Source organism: Sturnira hondurensis, unplaced genomic scaffold (genome assembly GCF_014824575.4).
Source record: "Sturnira hondurensis isolate 20B ecotype Veracruz unplaced genomic scaffold, ASM1482457v3 Scaffold0009125, whole genome shotgun sequence".
Taxonomy (NCBI): domain Eukaryota; kingdom Metazoa; phylum Chordata; class Mammalia; order Chiroptera; family Phyllostomidae; genus Sturnira; species Sturnira hondurensis.
The window spans coordinates 1806820-1827757 of NW_028081756.1; the positions used below are offsets into that span (position 1 = coordinate 1806820).

Sequence of the window (20938 nt, forward strand, 5' to 3'; positions counted from 1 at the left end):
CTGGGAATCCTGGGGAAAAATCTGCTCTCAGTAGGGCACTGGAGAGCGGCGCCATTCTGGATCTTGGGAGGGCACTGGCGAGACTGGTTGAGTTCACTGAGAAGCGAGGAAGGCCACACTAATAACTCCTCAGGCTGCTGCAGCTAGTGAGACCAGAAGAAAAGGTTTGACCAGCTGGAAACCAACAAGAGGAGTAGGTGGAAGCAGAGAACACCAAGATACCTGCAGACTGCACCACTGAATTTCACAGGTATCCTACCACAGAAGTTCACACCATAAACCCAGGGAACCCAAACAGATCAATTTAAGAAGCTGAGGCCAACAAGAAGAGCATCACAAACAATGGGAAGACAAAGAAACAATCCCTAAATGAAAAAAAAAGGAGGAATTATCAAAAAGAATGCTAGATGAAATAGAGGCAAGCCAACTATCAGATATTGAATTCAAAGCACTGGTTATCAGGAAGAGCTTACAATGAGCTACCAGAAATTACAGAGGAGAAAAACTGAATGCTCCACAAACTATATCAACATGAAAAAGGAAATAGAAACCATCAGCAAAGGCCAAGGAGAAATGAAAAATACAATTTCTGAACGGAAGAACACAGTAGAAGGTATGAAAAGTACGATCAATGAGTCAGGAGACCACATCAGTGAGCTAGAGGACAGGATAGAAAGAACATCTGAGAAAGAGCAAGTAATGGAAAAGAGAAAAAGAAAGAATGAGGAGGGTTTAAGAGAAATGCAAGACAATAGGAAACATAATAACATCCGAATAATAGGAATGCCAGAAGGAGAAGAAGAAGAACAAGGGATAGAAAATCTACTTGAAAGAGTAATAACGGAAAAATTTTCTAATGTGATGACACAAAAAGTCACAGAAATCCAAGAATTACAGAGAGTCCCTATCAGGTGGAACCCAAAGAGGCCTACAAAAAGACACATCATCATTAAAATGGCAAAACTCCAAAACAAAGAGAGAATCCTAAACACAGCAAAAGAGAAAAAGGAAGTAACATACAAGGGAGTCCCAATAAGGTTGGCTACTGACTTCTCAATGGAAACATTCCAAGCAAGAAGAGAATGGCAAGAAATATTCCAAGTAATGAGAAACAGAGGCCTACAACCAAGGCTACAGTACCCAGCAAGGCTCTCAATCAAGATAGAAGGCCAAATAAAGAGCTTCCAAGACAAAAGAAGTCTAAAAGAATACCCTTCCACCAAACTAGCTCTACAAGAATTACTAAAACGACTGCTTTAAGAAAGGAAGGAAAAGAGAGATAGAGAGGAATACAGGTACACAAATGGCAATGAATAAGTACCTTTCAATAATAACCTTAAATGTAAATGGATTAAATGCACCAATTAAAAGACATAGAATAGGTGAATAGATAACAAAACATGACCCACACATATGCTGCCTACAAGAGACCCACCTCAAGACAAAAGACCTACACAGACTAAAAGTAAAGGGCTAGAAACAAATTTTCAAAGCAAATGGACAAGGAAAAAAAGCTGGGGTAATAATTCTCATATCAGACAAAATAGGCTTCAAAAAAGGGGCCATAAAGAGAGACCTAGAAGGTCACTTCATAATACTCAAAGGAAGAATCCACCAAGAAGATATTAACATCGTAAATATATATGCACCCACAGAGGAGCACCCAAATATATAAAGAAAATCCTAGAGGACCTCAAGAAAGATATTGACAGCAACACAATTATAGTAGGGGATTTTAACACCCCACCGTCGAAAATGGACAGATCTTCCAAACAAAATATCAACAAATATACAGCTGCACTAAGCAACACCCTAGATGAAATGGACTTGACTGATATATATAGAGCCCTTCATCCCAAAGAAGCTAAATACACATTATTTTCAAACACACAAGGAACATTGTCAAAGATAGACCATATGATAGGACAGAAAACGAGTTTCAACAAATTCAGGAAAATAGAAATCATACCAAGCATTTTCTCCGATGACAAGGGACTGAAATTGGAAACTAACCACATAGGAAAAGACCCAAAACATCCAAAATCATGGAGAGTGAATGGTATGCTATTAAACAACAAATGGGTCAAGACTGAAATTAGGGAAGAAATAAAAAAGTTTCTGGAAATAAAAGAAAATGAACTCACAACAACCCAAAACTTATGGGACACAGTGAAGGCAGTCCTGAGAGGGAAGTTCATAGCAATACAGGCTTAGCTAAAGAAAATAGAAACATTTCAAACAAACAACCTAACCCGATGCCTGCAAGAACTTGAGGAACAACAACAAAGACAGCCAAGAGCAAGTAGAAGGAAGGAAATAACCAAGATCAGAGCAGAATTAAATGACATAGAGACTAAAAGCCCAATTCTAAGGATCAATGAATGCAGGAGCGGGTTTTTTGAAAAGATAAACAAAACATACAAGTCTTTAAGTAGGCTCATCAAGAAAAGAAGAGAGATGACCCAAATAAACACAATCAGAAATGAAAGAGGAGAGATTACAACTATTACCACAGAAATAGGAGGGATTGTAAGAAATTACTATGCAGAACTGTCTGCCAAGAAATTTGAAAACCTAAGTGAAATGGACAAATTTATAGAAAAATATAATCTCCCAAAACTCAATGAAAAAGAAGCAGAAAACCTGAACAGGTCAATAACAGCAGATGAAATTGAAGCAGTAATAAAAAATCACCCACCACACCAAAGCGCTGAATCAGATGGTTTCACAGAAAAATTCTACAAAGCTTTTAAGGAAGAGCAAACTCCCATTCTTCACAGACTTTTCCAAAAAATCCAAAAGGAGGGAAAACTCCTCAACTCTTTTTATGAAGCCAGCATCATCCTAGTTCCAAGCCAGATAGAGACACAAGAAAGAAAGAAAACTACAGGCCCATATCACTGATGAATATAGACGCTAAAATCCTCAATAAAATATTGACAAATCGCATCCAACAATACATCGAAAAGATCATACACCACAATCGAGTGTGATTCATCCCAGGGATGCAAGGATGGTTCAATATTCGTAAATCAGCCCTGGCTGGTGTAGCTCAGTGGATTGATTGCGGGCCTGTGAACCAGACGATCACAGTTGGATTCCCAGTCAGGGCACATGCCTGGGTTGCAGGCCAGTTCCCTGCAGGCCAACTCCCAGCAGGGGATGCACGAGAAGCAACCATACATTGATGTTTCTCTTCCTCTCTCCTTCCCTTCCTTTCTAAAGATAAATAAATAAAATATTAAAAAAAATATTTGTAAATCAGTAAATGTAATACACCACATAAACAAAAGGAAATACAAAAAGCACATTATCATATCAATAGACATGGAAAAAGCTTTTGATAAGGTACAACACCCATTTATGATAAAGGTACTCAGAAAAATGGGAATAGAGGGAGCATTCCTCAATATAATAAAGGTCATATATGAATGACCTACAGCCAACTTCATACTCAATGGACAAAAACTAAAAGCTTTTCCACTAAGATCAGGAACAAGACAAGGTTGCCCACTTTCACCACTTCTATTCAACATAGTATTGGAAGTCCCAGCCACAGCAATCATACAAGAAAAGGAAATAAAAGGCATCCAAATCGGAAAGGAGGAAACAAAACTGGCATTGTTTGCAGATGGCATGATAGAGTACATGGGAAATCCTATATCCTCTACCAAAAAACTGCTGGAACTAATAAATGAATTTGGCAAAACAGCGGGTACATAGTCAATATCCAGAAATCAAAGACATTTTTGTATACCAACAATGAAACAGTAGAAGCAGAAATCAAGAAAAAAATTCCATTCAATATAGCAAAAACAAAAATAAAATATCTGGGAATAAACCTAACCAAGGAGGTAAAAGACCTGTATGCAGAAAACTACACAACACTGAAGAAAAAAATCAAGGAAGACACAAATAAATGGAAACATATACCGTGTTCATGGATTGGAAGAATTAACATCTTCAAAATGTCCAAACTACCCAAAGCAATTTACAGATTCAATGCAATACCTATTAAATTACCAATGGCATATTTCACAGACATAGAACAAACGCTTCAAAAATTTATATGGAACCATAAAAGACCCCGAATAGCTGCTGCAATTTTGAGAAAGAAGAACAAAGTAGGAGGGATCACAATACCTGATATCAAACTGTATTACAAGGCCACTGTAATCAAAACAGCCTGGTACTGGCACAAAAACAGGCACATAGACCAATGGAATAGAACAGAGAGCCCAGAAATAAACCCAACTCTCTACAGTCAATTAATATTCGACAAAGGGGGCAATAACATAAAATGGAGTAAAGACAGCCTTTTCAACAAATGGTGTTGGGAGAACTGGACAGCTACATGCAAAAAAATGAAACTTGAGCACCAACTTACACCATACACCAAAATAAATTCAAGGTGGATAAAAGACTTAAATATAAGCTGTGAAACCATTAAAGTCCTAGAGGAGAGCATTGGCCGGAAAATCTCAGATATTCCATGCAGCAATATTTTTACTGATACATCCCATAGAGCAAGGAATATAAAAGAAAGAATAAACAAATGCGATCTCATCAAAATCAAAAGCTTCTGCATGGCTAAGGAAAACAGTATCATGATAAAAAGAGAAGCAACTGTTTGGGAAAACATATTTGCCAATGATACCTCAGACAAAGTTTTAATCTCCAAAATATACAAAGAACTCACTTGACTCCACTCAAAGAAGATGAGCAACCCAATTAAAAAATGGGCAAAGTACTTGAACAGACACTTCTCCAAGTAGGACATACAGAGGATCCAGAGACACATGAAAAGATGCTCAATATCGCTAGCTATCAGAGAGATGCAAATCAAAACCACAATGAGATACTACTTAACACCTGTCAGAATGGCTATCATAAACAAAGAAACAAACAAGTGCTGGAGAGGTTGTGGGGAAAAGGGGACCCTAGTTCACTGTTGGTGGGATTGCAGACTGGTACAACCACTATGGAAAAACAGTATGGAACTTTCTAAGAAAACTAAAAATGAACATGCCTTTTGACCCTGCAATTTCACTGTTAGGAGTATATCCTAAGAACCCTAAACACCAATCCTATGCATTCCGATGTTCATAGCAGCACAATTTACAATAGCCAAGAGTTGGAAGCAACCTAGATGCCCATTGGTAAATGACTGGATCAAAAAGCTATGGTACATTTACACAATGGATTTCTATGCTGCAGAAAGGAAGAAGGAGCTCCTACTTTTTGCAATATCATGGATGGAACTGGAAAGCATTATGCTGAGCAAAATAAGCCAGGTGGTGAAAGACAAATACCATATGATATCGCCGTATAGGAATCTAAACATCAAACCAAACAAGCAAGCAAAATATGACCAATGACACTCAAATATGGAACAGGCTGACAGGGTCCAGAGGGGAGAGGGGAGAGAATCACAGGGGAAAAGGGGAAGGACTCACAGGAACAAGTATAAAGGACACATGGACAATAAGTAAGGTGGGGGGTGGAAACGGGAGGGAGGTGGGGAGCACTGGAGGGGGCAGGGCTGGGAATAAAAGACAGAAAACTGTACTTGAACAAGAATTAAATTAAAACATGAAAAAAATAAAGTCAGTAAAAAAAATAGTTTTTAAATCTTTGAAAATATTTCTAATAGGTGTTTTAAAATCTTTGTATGATAATTTTAACAGTTGGTTCCTCTTGGGATCTGTTCCAGTTGATAGTTATTTTTCTTCTTAAATATTACATTTTTCTGTTTGTATTCCTAATTTTGGCTACAAGCTGGACAGTGTGGATGTTACATGGAATGGATCCTGCATTATGTTTTCTTTCTTTAAAGAGTGACGATCTTTGTTCCGATTGGCAGTTAAAGTTATGGAATATTCCTTTGGTTCTGTCAGGCTTGCTTTTATTCTTTGTTAGGACTAGTCTATTGAAATTCGGAACTGGTTCCTAGTTTCTGGCTTTTGATGTAGAGTATTGTTCTAAAACTGCCAAGAAAATTAACATTTTTTTCTATAATGGTACACACTGTAGCACAGTGGATCTTGGAACTGGTATAACCATGAGTTTTAATTTGTTGCTTTAAGTGTACTGGAGACTTGACAATGTCATACTTGTGCTGCTGCACACACTCACTGCATGTCTCAGGATGCTCTGCAGTGCCCTATTGTGCTTTGCACACTTCCACCTTCCATTCTCACTTCCTTTTGACTCAAGGAGAGTGGAATGAGAAATGGAAACCTGAGCAGAAATATTGGAACCTTTGCCCATGGAGTCAGTATGAGCATATGGCCCAGGTCCTCAATCAGACAGGTCTGATTCTGGCCACTGTTTACTGGCAAGTTCGCATTGGTAAGAGTTGAAGTTTGATTACAAATGGTGTTTTCATCTTTAAACAAATCTCAACTTTTTGCATCCCATAACAGGTGATGTTGCCTTTCATTAATAGTTAACCAAAAGTGGTCAGTTGGTTATAGGTAGAAACAGCTGAGGAGATAGCTTTAAGCGTTAGGCAATCATTCCAATTTCTCATGCTCATGTGGCACAGGGAGGTGTTGTGTTTGAATAGACATGCTGGCTGGTCCTACATAAATGGTGTTATGAATAGATGATAGGAATGATTCAAACTAATAAACTCAGAAGAAGAAGAATATTGATACTGAGATCCAGAGAACTTCATCCTATTATTTAAACTTTTTTTCCATCTTGATCAGTTGTACAAGTTAGGTCTGAGGATGGAGAAAGGGATGTAAATGTAAAGCTCTCTCTGGCCTGGCAGAAAGCAGGCCCATGCAGTGTCCACGGAGGATCTTTAGAAACACCTCTAATTAAATTCACATAAATACCATCATCATTGTCATTTTACTGGAGGCTCAGAGAAGATAGGTGGGGCTGAGGAACAGGAGAAGTCCAGCCTGATAACATTGAGCCCACCATTCACAAGCTTTTCCTCTTTGTCCTTGCCCTCATCAGCACTGCCTGACCACTGAGCTATACTACCCTAAGGGCCCTCTCTGCAGGGCCCGAGTCACCCACAAGAACTCTTGCAGTTTTGTTGATGGCTGGGGAGTGGGCAGAATCAGTCATTTGCAGATTCCCCACTTCTCCTTTCTCCAGGAAATGAGCAGAGGCCTAGCTTGAGTGACTCATAGTGAAACGCCGTTGAAGGCTGATGATGCCGGGCCCGGTCCTCTTCCCTCAAGCCTGGGGGGTTCTGACTGAATGTGGGGGCACCCATGCCATCTGATGTGTGCAGGTCCTGACTGACACACCTCTGGGTAGGTTACCTTGCTCTTGGCCATGCCAGGCTAACGCAGAGGTGGGTATAGGGTTCCTATCTGTCAGGGTGGGGCCTACTGGCTGCCTCCTGGAAAGCTAAGCATGGGAACACATGTGGCTGCCAGTGCCTGGTCTGGGTTTGTGGATATGGGAAAGGAGGTGAGCTGAGGAGCAGGAATTTTTTGCAGGATGGGCAGCACCTGTGGTTAGGGCCACTCTGATGCCTGGGTCTGTTGTGGTGTCTGTCACTTCTGGGGCCTGCCGGGACAGGACAGACTCTAGCACCAATGCTCACCCTCTGACTCCAGGTCAGGTCTTTCCTCATGATTCTGCTAAGGAAGAAGGCCTGCCACACTTAGGGAGGTGGTACCAACTGTCCAGGGGTGGGGAGGTGGGCTGACTGTGAGACTCCCTTGCCCAGCCCCTAAGTAGGCCTCTGAAGGTTGATGAGCCGTAAGGCTCACTTCTGACTGATCACCAAGAGAGCTGGCTCTGTCCTGGCCCTGTGGTCACTCCTGAGAGTCTGGTAAGTAGGTGCCTGTTTGGGCTTCCCTTTCCTCATCTGAATAACTGCATTAAACCTTAGAAATGCCAACATTTTCTAAATGAGCAGGACTCGCTCTCTTCCCCTCCCCTGAAACCCCACCTTTGAGAACACTGAACCAATCCTTTGTCCCAACCTCTCTGAAGTGATGAGTAGCTAATCTGGTTACTAAGAATTTCCTGTGTTATTAGCCTTTCCATGGAGCATTTTAATTTTAATATGATTTTCTACGTAATCATCCATTTCATTGTTCAACAAATATTTATTAAAAACTACCTCCTGCCAGGCACTGTTAAAGACCATGGGGTCAAGGATAAGCGGGTGGTGCTTGGTGCCATGGGCTACAGTGGGATGGAGAGCTGGAGGTGGGGAGTGGGGGTCAGGAGGTTGGGAATGTATGTGCCTGATGAGTGGAGACTGGAAGGAAGGGAAGGGCTGAGCACTGTGGGTTTCTGAAAAGAGATCTCTGGCAGGTGAATGCAGAAGGCCCAGGTACAGAAGTGGAGGCCTGGTGGAGGTCAGCATAGTGGAGGGTTGTGCGGCATGCAGTGACCAGCTAGAGAGGGGTCAGCCAGGCTCAGGTCATGAAGGGCCTTCCTCAGTGGGAGAATTTTGGTTATATTCCTCCTGATCCTGGAAGCTTTTAAATGTTGGCTAGATAGAAAAGAAAAGTTAGGAAAACTATATAGGGTATAAGGAATAAACATGTCACGGACCCTGTGTGCTGCCACCTTAGTGTGTTTTTAGAGATTATCAGCACCTTTGACGCAGTCCCATGCTTGACCCTCTCCCTCTCTTGTCACAGAAAACTGTGGTCCTAAATGTAGGGCTTATCGTTCCCTTGATTTTGTTTGTAGACTTACCTCATACATTTAAATTGCTAATATATGTTACTTCATCTTGCATATTTTTGAACTTTGTTAATTGGAATTACATATTCTTTTAAGACTTAATTTGCTCAAAATTACGTTTTGGAATTTCTTCATGTTGTTGCATAAGCCTCTAATTCATTGATATTTATAGCTGTATAGTATTCTATTATATAGATATATATATCAGTATAGTTCTCCAAGTTACTGCTGATGGAAACTTGAGATGTTTCTAGGTTTTTATTTTCCTATTATAAGCTGCTAGGTGCTGTAGCACTTGTATGTGCTGCTAGGACTCTCCTTGCACATGTATCCTAGGGCACGTGTGCAAGAATTCTCTAGGCTACATGCGCTAGAAGTGCAATTGGTGGGTCATATATATATCTTCAACCTGACTGGAAAATACCAGAATGATATATATATTTTAAGATTTTATTTATTTATTTTTAGGGGGAAAAGGAAGGAGAGAGAGAGAGAGAGAAATATCAATGTATGGTTGCTTCTCATAGGTCCCCTGCTGGGAACTGGCCTGCAACCCAGGCATGTGCTCTGACTGGGAATCGAACTGAGATTATTTAGTCCGCAGGCCTGTGCTCAATCCACTGAGCTAAACCAGCCAGGGACCAGCATGATATTTTTCCCCCCACCCATCAGCAATGTGTAAAAGTTTCTGTTGCTCCACATCTTCACCAACATTTGACATTAAAGTTTTAATTTTTGCCAATCCAGTGAAAATGAAAAACTATCAAATTATGTTTAAATTTGCATTTCCTCAATTACTAAGTTTGAACATTTTTTATATGTTTATTGGTCATTCAGTGTTCCTTTTTAGGGGGGGTTCTAATTTTTTCCCATTTCTTTATGAGGTCATCTGTCTTTTATTCTGTTGATTTACTGTAACCCAGTACATATTCAGTACTAATCCTTTATCATTTATGTGTGTTGTAAATATTTTTCTCTTGTTTGTGCCTTGTATCCTTACATTCTTTGTGATTTCTATTAATGAGCAAGCATCTTAATTCTAAATGAGTTTATTTATCCACATATTCCTTTATGACATATTCTTAGGCATTGTCTAAGAAATACTTCATTATAAAGTAACAAAATTATTCTCTTACATTATTTTTAAAATTTAGAAATAATTTTGATTTCCACATTTAAGTCTTTACTCTCACCTGGAAATAATTTTTCTGTGTGGTGTGATATGGGAGACATTTTGTTTTATTCTGATTTTCCTGTGTGGGTAATCAGGAGCCATCCTTTACCCAACTCATCTACAACGGTTCTGTTGTAAATCAGGTTTTTGTGTATATTTGAGTCTGTTTTTCTAAGCTGTCAATTTGTTTGACAAAAACCCTTTGCCAATACTATGCTACATAATATTAACTATAGGCTTATAATAAATTTTGATATCTGGGAAAAGTCTCCTCTTTTTTTTTCTTTCTTCCATTCTGCCTTCACATTCTTGGTATATTCTTCCTTCATATGAATTTTAGGACCAGCTTTTCAGGTTCAACAAGAAAGATATGTTCAGATTTGATTGGAAATATAATTTGGAAAGAGGTGATATCTTTGTGAAAATGACTCCTCCAATTTATGGAAAAGGTTTGTCTCCACACTCATTTAGGTTTTCTTCAAAGTATTTAAATAAAACTTAATAATTTTTCTTCATAAAATAGTATATATTTTGCCTAGACTTATCACTAAGAATTTTATATTTTTATATTTTTTCAGTTGTCATTAAAATACATTTTTTACTTTCTGATTTATATTTACATTTTAAAAAAGAATCACTCTAGTTTCTCAATGAGTAGCAAAGAAAGAAGCAAGGCTATCAGTCAAGAGGCTGTTGTAATAACCAGGCTAGAGGAAAGGGTGGCTTGTCTAAAAGTGATAGTAATAGAGATAACAATACATGGTCAGAGTGGTTAGATTCTAGATACTTTCTGATAATCAGATTTGGTGATATTTTAAAGATTGAATTAATTTATTTTTACAGAGAGGGTAAGGATAGGAGAAAGGGAGAGAAACATCAATGTGTGGTTGCCTCTCAAGTGCCCCCTACTGGGGACCTGGCCTGCAACCCAGGCATGTGCCCTGACTGGAAATCAAACTGGTGACCCTTTGGTTCATAGGCTGGTAGTCAATCTACTGAGTCACACTAGTCAGGGCAGAGTTGATGATGTTTTAAATATAGGTTGTGGGAGAGAAAAGTTGAAGATGACTCTAGAGCAACAGAGAGAATAGAGTTGTCATTTACTGAGCTGGGTCAAGGTGAAGAAGCATATACACAAGGTAGTGGTTATTACAGAATATAGGTTTGAACACACAAAGGTGGTGATATGTATTAGACATTAAGGGAGAAGTGAAATCTTGGCTCCTCATGCCCCCAAGGGACCTTCATGGTAGAAAGGAAAGTCAGCTTGGCCACTGGGGAGGGAGATGTTTTGTGCAGGAGGGAAAGGAGGAAGATGGGCTCCTCAGAGTTCTTTGAGCCACACTACAGAGTTGCTACCCCTTTTATGTACAACTAGACCCTTGCATTTATCTCCCCTCAAGTGCTGCAAACCATCAAAATGTTCCTGCATTTTGCCTTTGAGATGATGTCTCCAGACAACGTTCCTAAATCCTTAGCTGATAGTCCCATTTGAAGAATCCACATACCTTTTAAAAGCATAAATCTCAAAGTCTAGATGTGGGCTCCTCAGATAGTAGCCTGTAGCCCAACCTGAAATGTAAACAGCCTGAAGTGAGATGTGCTGTGGGTGTAAAACATATAAGTGAGTTCAAAGATATTACAAACAATAAAAATAAATATGAAATATCTCATTAATAGTTAGAGAACATTGATTTCATATCAAAAATATAGTATTTGAGATATATTGGGTTAAATAAAATATTTTAAAATGTATTTAAATAAACAGGTTTAATTAATGTGGCCTATTTATTATGTGGCTACCAGAAAATTTAAAATTACACATGTGGCTTGAATCTGTGGCTGGCTTTATGTTTCTGTTGAGCAGCACCCATCAGAGAAAGATGTTTTGTATTATGGCCAGAGGCTTTTGTGGGAAACATGGTTCAAGAAAGATGGGAAGGTAAAGAAGTGAAAGGTCTCATGTCTCAGATAATTTCAAGGAGAAATAAAGCGTGGAGGGCAAAAAGAGTGGATTTAGTTCCTACAGTAAACCAGGCACTGGGTAGGGTGCCGCTATTTACAAACTCATTTAATCTACTCAATGAGATCAGTTTCACTACTGGCATTTTACAGGTGATACTATGGAGGCTCAGAGAGGTAAGGTCCTTAATCCCTCAGACAGTAAGTGCCTAAGCTGAAGTTTGAACTGATTCCACCTGATGTTAAAGCCTATGCCCTTTGCAATTGGCAACACTTCTACTAACAAGTTGAGGAACTACTTCTGAATATCAATAGTCAATGTTTGGCACTAGTGCAAAAACTGCCCTTTTGGACCAATTATTAATCTTTCTTTTGAGAATTCATCTTCACAGATGATTCACAGGAAACTAAATGATTGAGTGGGTGTCCTTTCCCCAGCATCACCCATAAGAGCAATGGAGAGATACCCTCAACATCCAGTTTATTAGGGAGTAAGTCAATTATGTCAGACCAAGAGATGCTTTATGATGATTAAATCTGATAATTTAAGGAAAAGGACAACATGGAATATGTTTATCATATGATGATGGGTGATTCATCCAATAAAATTGTTTATATATCAATTATAAATAAAGTATGCTTGGATGTAAAAGTAGTATGCAAGAAAGGGGGGATACTTTTTTGATTTTTGTGTTTTCAATGTAATAATAAATTTTCCCAAGTAACGGTCCAATATCAGATTTTCAAAGGACATGCACATATTATAAGATACATACAAAAATGAATAAAGATACGTACATGTGAAAAAGTGAGTTATATACTTAGTCAAAGCATACTGGGAGTTAATATAGGGCTTTCCCCTACATTAGGCTGTAAATCTGGGCCTCTTGATCAAGGAGAAAGTGGCTTCGTGTGCAGAAGGCAGTGGGACGAGAGACGTAAAACATCGTCTCTGCCTTGAGAGTGAGGATCCTGCAGGAACGGGAGGAGCACAGCTACGAAGAGGGAGCAGCAGCCCTAAAGGGGGAGGAGTAAACTATTGGCGCTCCCCTCTTCCGCAGGCGCCAGTCTCCCGCCAGGGTGCAGGGCATCCAACGCATGCGCAGCCGTTGCGTGGGGGTTGTAGCTGCTGTCTGAGAAGTGCTGGGGTGAGGAAAGAGCTGGGAGCATCAGAATGAGGAAATGTCTAGGTATTCAAAAGAGGACGCGCGCGCGCGCGCGCGCCCACACACACACACACACACGCACACACACACCAGGGCACTACTCTTTAACCAGAAAAAAAAATACCAAATCTTAGTTTATCTTAGTTTTTGCTCTCATGCACTAGTCTCAGGAAACATTTCATATATAAATGACATGTGTCGGGATAACTGAAATGGGGCCATAGTTTTGTCTTGGGACAGGAGAACCGAGGGATAGTTACCCTACCGTCATCCTACTACCCTTTTCAAAAAGGGGTCCCCCTTGCATCACCCACATAAAATATCACCTTTGGTGCAAGAAATACTATTTCCTCACATAATTTAATGTGTCAGAATAGTTCATTTTTGACGTGTTTAATGTTATGATACGCCACCCCCCCCCACACACACCTTATTAAACAGTAGTAGCATTTTATAAATGATCAACACTTGGAACTGAGGAACTAGAAGAATGAGAAAGAAAAAGCATGTTCATGAATAATAATAATGTGAAGAAAGTGATGATTGCCACAGTTATAGGGCAGTTATTGGAGAAAAATGGTAAATTTGGGAATTACAAAATACACACTTTCACTCTGCCTGACTCCACAGACCGTGTCTGAGCACAGGTGACTTTAACTCCCAGGCTCCCCTCTTCACCTGCGCACGGGGATGATGAGAACCCTGTGCACCCTGGTGTAATTACTGAGATCAAGTTTGCATGCAGCTTGGAAAACTGCAAAATGCTGTCACATGCTGGTAGTGGCTGCTTTCTAATCACAGATGGGGCCAGTGGTGGTGGGAATTTGGGAGCTGGAGAGATGAGTGTCACCTTATTGGTTGGGACATCAGGAAGCTGTGCCCAGGAGGCAGCCTGGAGCTGTATTTTGAAGGCAGCAGTATGTGGACATGTGAAGCCAAAGGAGAGCATCTCAGGAAGAAGAGTCACCTGAGTAAGGGCAAAGGGTCAGAGCATAAGTGAACAATTAAATCGGCCAGACACCACTGGGGGTGCAGTGAGAGATTTGGCAAGGAAGAGGGGGACACATCATTCAGGGCCAAAAATGTGGGAATGTTCCTTGAGCACATGGGTAGCTTTTGAAGACATTTCAGCAAGGGAGTGACAAATGTGAGTGGGGTGGGAGGCAGTGTAGATTGGAGGCAGAGAGGCATTCATAGCAAGGCTGGGAGAAAGATGAAGAAGCAGTGGGGGTGGCACTTGTCCTACCCCCACAGAAGGCAGGCACCTAGAGAACCTGCTTCACTCACTTGTGTAGTATGCTGAGGCTCCTTGCCTCCTTCTGAGTTTCCTTGGGTGCCACTTCCCATCTCCCAGTCACGTAGAGGAATTAGGTCTGGGTTAAAAATATTCCTGACACATCAAGAGTTTTGCCAAGATTCATTCTGGTTAAACAAATATTTAGGTCTCAGGGGAAAAGCTTGAAGGCTCTGAACTTCAGTCTATTTGGAAAGTAGACCTTCACTTGTGGACAGACCCTTAAGGAGCCTGATGTTACAGGTGGGAACTGAGTCACAGAGAGGCAGAGACTCAGCTCAGGGGCTAGTGGACCTGCCTCCAACTGTTGCCTTGCTCTGCACTTTTGTGAAAAACACCATGTACAAAGTTGCCTCTGAAAGTGTCTCTTTTCTAATTAACCCCAAAGCAGAGCTTTTGGATCTAGTTCTGCCTGGCATAGGAGAGGAATGCAAGAAGACTGTTTCTCTTTAAGTGTGATACAGGTGGCTTGTGTTCTCACTTTGTTAGGTTTTCTGTGGTCTGTGAGAATTAAGAGTTAATTCTTTGATTTAGTAATTAATTCCACAGGAATTAGGAGATGCTTGATTCCTTAAAAGCCAGGAATATATTCTTCTAGATACAATATAAAGTTTAGTGATTTTTGTGTATATATTCTGACCAAATTATACTTGAAATTTAATATGGTAAACAGGACAACTGTGTCAACTAACCAATGCTGTAAATCTTTTTTTTTATTTCTCACATCTTAATAAGTGGCCTGCGAAGTGTAAAGGATGCTGCAAAGTCCCCAGTCGTTTCAGTTCTCCTGGGATTGGAGGATGAGGAGCCCTGGAGGATGAGTGACTAACGCTGGGTATGCTGCTGGTGTCAGCCCAGGGGTGACTGGTCAGCTGGTGTCTACTTTGTGCCCAGATTAACAAACCCTTGGCTCGGTAGCCCTCAGGTATCAGCTCTTCCCCTGGGGAAAGACAAGGCCACAGGGTCCTGTTCTATTACTGCTTGTTTGTGGTGTGAACTAGGGCCAGAAAGCAGGTCAGACTCTTCACCTCCTACTGCCAGGGGTTAGTAATAACTTTATAAGACCAGCCAGGGCCCCCTACAGTGCTTCCTGGGGTTTATTCTTACCACATGTATCAAACCAAGCAGGAGTTGTGAAGGGGGTGTGGAGCTGTGGAGTCAAAAAAGTCTGGGTTTGACCTTGATTCTGAGGCTTATTAGCAGTTTGATTTCAGATAACTAACCTCTTTTCTCTGAATCTCAGTTTCTTCAAGTCTTGCTTTTTCATCTGTATAATGGGAACAGTGATGCCTGCTGTAAGTTTTGTAAGATTAGAGAACATTGATGGCTCTGCTAATAGATTGTCATTTAGTTATGGCCATTGTTTTTTAAAATTGTTTGATTACAGTTTGCATTATTACAATATTATTTTGCACTAATCTCAGGTGTATAGCACAGTAGACGATCACATACTTTATAACGTGGTTGTGGCCATTCTCACACAAGCAGCATTTCCTTACTGGAGAATGAGTCATGCATTGGCTCCCACACTGGAGAGTCGCAGTTATTGGAGCTGGGTTTCCTGTTATCTGTGTTGTCACAAGCCCATGTCCTAATGTTGATGGTGATAGCACAGTTGTAGCTGAGCTTCAAGGATCTGCCCAGGGGAACTGCTCCCTGAACATTTTTGGCAATGTGGAAGTTGCTACACATTCTGAGATATAAAACTGGCTCTGTTCTGCAGGCCACTGTGAGTTCCTGCATTCTGTTAGTGTTGCAAAAACCACAGAGGTGTGTGCCTGCCAGGAGTACGTGGATGGGAAACAGAAAAAGGAAGTGTTGAGGGTCATGGGAGGTGCCGCTCAATCTACCTGGTTCCTGACAATTGCAGTTCCCATCTTAGTCTTCAGGGGAATTTCTGAACTTCTGGAAAAAACCCTGAGCTGTCTCTTTCTCTCTTGAGTCATTTCAGGCAGGATATGAGGCACTGGGCTCTACTGTTGTCTGCCTGCAAGCACTCAGCCCTTGGCTGATGCAGGAGGTTGGGACACTTCTAACTGGGGTGGGTTTGGGGTAACACCAAGGTGATTTCTGGCCAAGCCCTGGTTCTTGTCCTAGAGCCATGCATTGGAGCACCTTTGGCACTGAGCATTCCTCTTTCTTCACAGACCCCATCTGCGGGGCTGCTGTCTTCCTGATTGCCCCTGCCATACTGTCCTCTGCATATGCTCTTGTTCTTGTCCTGGAGCATAGCTCCTAAGAACAGCATTCCTACTTGGGGCTTGTAGTACTGCTAGACAAAAAGTAGACAAGACATTTCTAATTCCCAATGCCCTCTCCAAGGCATCTCTGGGTGGTGGTCCTCAAAGCATGGACCCTGGTAGTTCAGGGGTTGGTGGTCTCTCAGATGTGGCCCCTGGTAGTTCCCCAAGGTGTGTCCCCAGGAAGTCCTCAAGGTGTGTTCACTGTTTGTTCTCAGGGCATGATTTCTTGTGGTTCCCAAGATGTGGCCCTTGGTGGTCCTCAAGGTATGGCCCTTGTACTAGTTGCTTTGGAACCACATAGAAACTTGTTAGATACAAATTCTTGGATCTTGACTTCCAGCCAAGATGGAGGTGTAGGTAGATACACTGTGCCTCCTCGCACAACCAAAATAAGGACAAAAACAATTTAGAAACAAAATAACAACCAGAAATGACAGAAATTTGAACTATATGGAAGTCTGACAACCAAGGAGTTAAAACAGACACGTTCATCTAGATGAGCATAAAGGCCAGAGTCGGGTCTTAGCAAAAACAAAGTGGTGACACTGGGCACGCAAGGCAGCAGCTGACAAACCCTGGGCACACAGGATGGCAGTGGGCAAACCCTGGGCCTGCAGGTGGTGTCTGGAAGACCCTGGGCTCAGGGTGGCAACAGGCAAACTCAGCGAGGTGGCCATTGGGAAGTGGGGCATGGCATCCAGGGTGGCTGGCTGACCAGGCAGTCCCACATTTGTGCACAGATAAACCCAGTGAAACTGGGGAGTGAGAGAAGCTGCACAAACCAGGATCCCAGCACGGGGAAGTAAAGCCTCAAAACTCTGATTGAAAATACCTGTGGGGGTTGAGGTGCTGAAAGAGACTCCCAGCCTCACAGAAGAGTTTGTTGGAGAGACCCATAGGGTCCTAGAATGTACACAAGCCCAGCCACATGGGAATCAGCACAAGAAAGGCCCAGTTTGCTCACGGTGGTGGAAAGGACTGAAATCTGACAGAGAGTGGAGCAAGTGCCATTGTTTCCTCTCAGACCCTTTGGGTCACAGGAAACATCACAGCATCACAACCCAGTGACTGGGTTGCCCCTCCCTGGTGAACACCTAAGGCTCTGCCCCTTAATGTAATAGGTGTGACAAGACAAAAAATGGCCCAAATGGAAGAACAGATCAAATGCAACTCAGCAATGAAGAGATAGCCAACCTATCAGATGCATAGTTCAAAGCACTGGTGATCAGGATGTCCACAGAACTGGTTGATTTTGGTTTCAAATTAGATGAAAAAATGAAGGCTATACTAAGTGAGATAAAGAAAAATGCACATGGATCCAATAGTGATGAAAAGAAAATTGGGGCTCAAATCAATGGAGTGGACAAGAAGGAAGAAAGAAAGAAAGAAACAGAAAAGAAGGAAGAAATAAGAATTCAAAAAAATGAGGAGAGGCTTAGGAACCTACAGGACATCTTTAAATATTCCAACATTCGAATCATAGGGGTACTGGGAGGGGAAGAGGAAGAGCAACAAGTGGAAAACTTACTCGAACAAATAATAAAGGAGAACTTCCCCAGTTTGGCAAAGGAAATAGACTTTCAGGAAATCCAGGAAGCTCAGAGTCCCAAAGACGTTGGACCCAAGAAGGAACACACCAAGATGCATTGTAATTACATTACCCAAGATTAAAATGAAGGAGAGAATCCCAGAAGCAGCAAGATATAAGGGGATAGTCACCTACAAAGGAGTTCCCATCAGACTGTCCCCTGACTTCTCAAAAGAGACCTTGCAGGCAAAAAGGGGCTGGAAAGAAGTATTCCAAGTCATGAAATCCAAAGACCCCCATCCAAGATTGCTCTATCCAGCAAAGCTATCATTTAGAATGGAAGGACAGATAAAGTGCTTCTCAGATAAGGTCAAGTTCAAGGAGTTCATCATCACCAAGCCCTTATTATATGAAATGTTAAAGGGATTTATCTAAGAAAAAGAAAATAGAAAACATGTATAGTAAAATAACAGAAAACTCATAACTATTAACAACCACACCTAAAACAAGAACAAAAGCAGACTAAGCAAACAACTAGAACAGGAACAGAACCACAGAAATGGAGATCACATGGAGGGTTATCAACAGGGGAGTGGGAGGAGGAGGGCTGGGGAAAAGGTACAGAGAATAAGTAGCATAGATGGTAGGTAGAAAATAGGCAGAGGGAAGGCAAGAATAATATGGGAAATATAGAAGCTAAAGAACTTATGATCCATGGGCATGAACTAAAGGTGGGGGGGAAGGTGGGTGGGAGTGGGTGTGTAGGGTGGAGGGGAATGAAGGGGGGAAATGGGACAAATGTAATAGCATAATCAATAAAATATATTTTTTTAAAAATCTTGGATCTTACCCTAGACCTACTGAATCAGAAGTTGTGAGGGTAGGGTACAGAAACATGGGTTTTAATAATCTTTTCAGTCAAAGCTGATATACGTTATAGCATCAAGACAACTGTCTTCAGAAATTTCTTCTCTTAGAGGGCAGGTTGTAGGCTGAAGGTCTTGACCGTTGGCCTTCCAGCACCAAATGAATGCTGGCTGCCATGCTAGGCAAGGCCTGTCAAAGTAAATTCTCAGACTATTTTGACCTTCTGTGAACTCCTCACAAACCCCCATGGAAATCTCAAGACTCTCATGTTAGTCTGCAAGTTTACCCTCTACTCCTTTCCTTTGAGTGTTCTATGGACTGTGCTCTTGGGCCCTATCCTATAGGAATTCAATGCACTTGCCTGCTTTCTATAAATTTGGGGGGCCTATTTTGTTCAAGCCACTTCTGTTTCCTATTTCCTCTAACCTTGTTGCTGTCTCATTTTCATCTCCCCTTCTATGCTATGTCAGTCCTCTTGTTTCAGATCTAACTCAAATGTGGACACAGAGCCTCTGTAATTAGTTCTTCTTCCTTCATTCAGAACAGCTGTGTGTGTAGCAAATGTTTACTGATGTCTTGGGCCAAAGCAGTATTTCTGTCCCACCTTTGAAAACACCAGGTGTGTTACACTGGGAATGCTGCTGAAACTCAATGGTGACTGTTTCCTCATCCGTAAGGGAGATCAGAGCAGACACTAGAGTCCCTGTTCCACAGGACTCAGGGAGATTTAAATTAGTTACATATGTGAAGCATTGTGTACAGAGCTCAGGGCAGAGTATGAACTCAATAGATGGTATTATTTTTATTACTTCACTATAGTCATCAAACTGGCGGAATTACATCCTCCTCTTTAAACATACATTATCTATGTACTTGTTGTGGAAAAATAAACATTACATAAAATTTTTCATTTCAAGTGCACAATTTAGTGGCTTTTTCAAATTGCTGTGACACCATTCATTTCCAGAACTCTTTTTATCTTGCAAAACTAGAACTCTGTTCCCATTAAATGTTAACTCCTCATTCTTTCATACCTCCAACCCTTGGCAATCACCAATCAGCTTTCTGTCTGGATGAATTTGGTTATTCTAGGTAGCTCATATAAGTGCGAAAATACATTATCTGCCCTTTTGTAACTGGCTTATTTCACTTAGTCCTCAAGTTCCATCCCAGTTGTAGCATGTGTCAGAATTTAATTCCTTTTAAAGCTAAATAATGTTCCATTGTATGGACAGATCATATTTTGTTTATCCTTATATCTGTTGATGAAAATTTGAATTGTTTCCACCTTCTTGTCATTGTAAATAATCTGTTGGTCTTCTGCTTTTAATTCTTTTGGTTATTATTTTACTGTTTGTAATTGACTCACCTTGTCCATTAGTTCAGCCAATTTGGCAACATCATTATTTATAAATACTGTTTTTTTAATTGGATGGAAAAGTGAACTTGAACTTAGGGAGCAGTCCCCACACTTTACCAACACAAAGGCTAGGCCATTGAGTGAACCCCTAGGGTGCCTTAAGTTCACAGGAGCTTTGATTCTCTCCCTAACTTGTGACATCCTAGGAAGATGGAGGTGAGGATAAGGAGGATCATGTGAGTTTTAGAGTGGGACACACAGGATTTACATTGTGGCCATTTGGGGAAGATTAAATCTCTCTGAACCTTGCTTTCAGCACCTGTAAAATACTGCTGCTCTTTGCTTCCTTGTGGAGTGTTGTTGTGAAGATGAAGTGAGATAATGCAGACATAAGGATGCAGAACCACAATGAAGTATGCGCTCCACAGGCGGAGTTATTTCCGTAGTTCACTGTGTAGTTGTATCCCCTTGATACTGACTGAAAACAGGTGTAAGGACTAATACTTCTGTCTCTAGCTTTTCTATTGACACACTTTCAACCTCAGAATGCTTGTTTTTTTTTTTTTTTATGTAGAAAAAGTCCCTTTCATCCTCTTATGGCCACCTTTCTATCCCCAGTCCCTGGCAACCATTGATCTATTTTTTGTCCCTGCAATTTTGCCTTTTTTAGA

General features: G+C 41.0%; 1 protein-coding gene across 4 annotated transcripts in view; it reads left to right on the plus strand.

The window, feature by feature from the left end:
- The first annotated feature begins 7145 nt into the window (after window positions 1-7145).
- WDFY4 (WDFY family member 4) overlaps window positions 7146-20938 on the plus strand; it is a 370216-nt gene continuing 356423 nt past the window's right edge. For 3 of the 4 annotated variants that reach the window (XM_037056671.1, XM_037056674.1, XM_037056673.1), the window contains exon 1: window positions 7146-7277. The gene's annotated coding sequence lies outside the window, so the exon portion shown is untranslated. Of the gene's footprint in view, window positions 7278-7324; window positions 7805-20938 lie in introns of those variants that run through there. The other variant, XM_037056672.1, reaches the window with a different exon arrangement.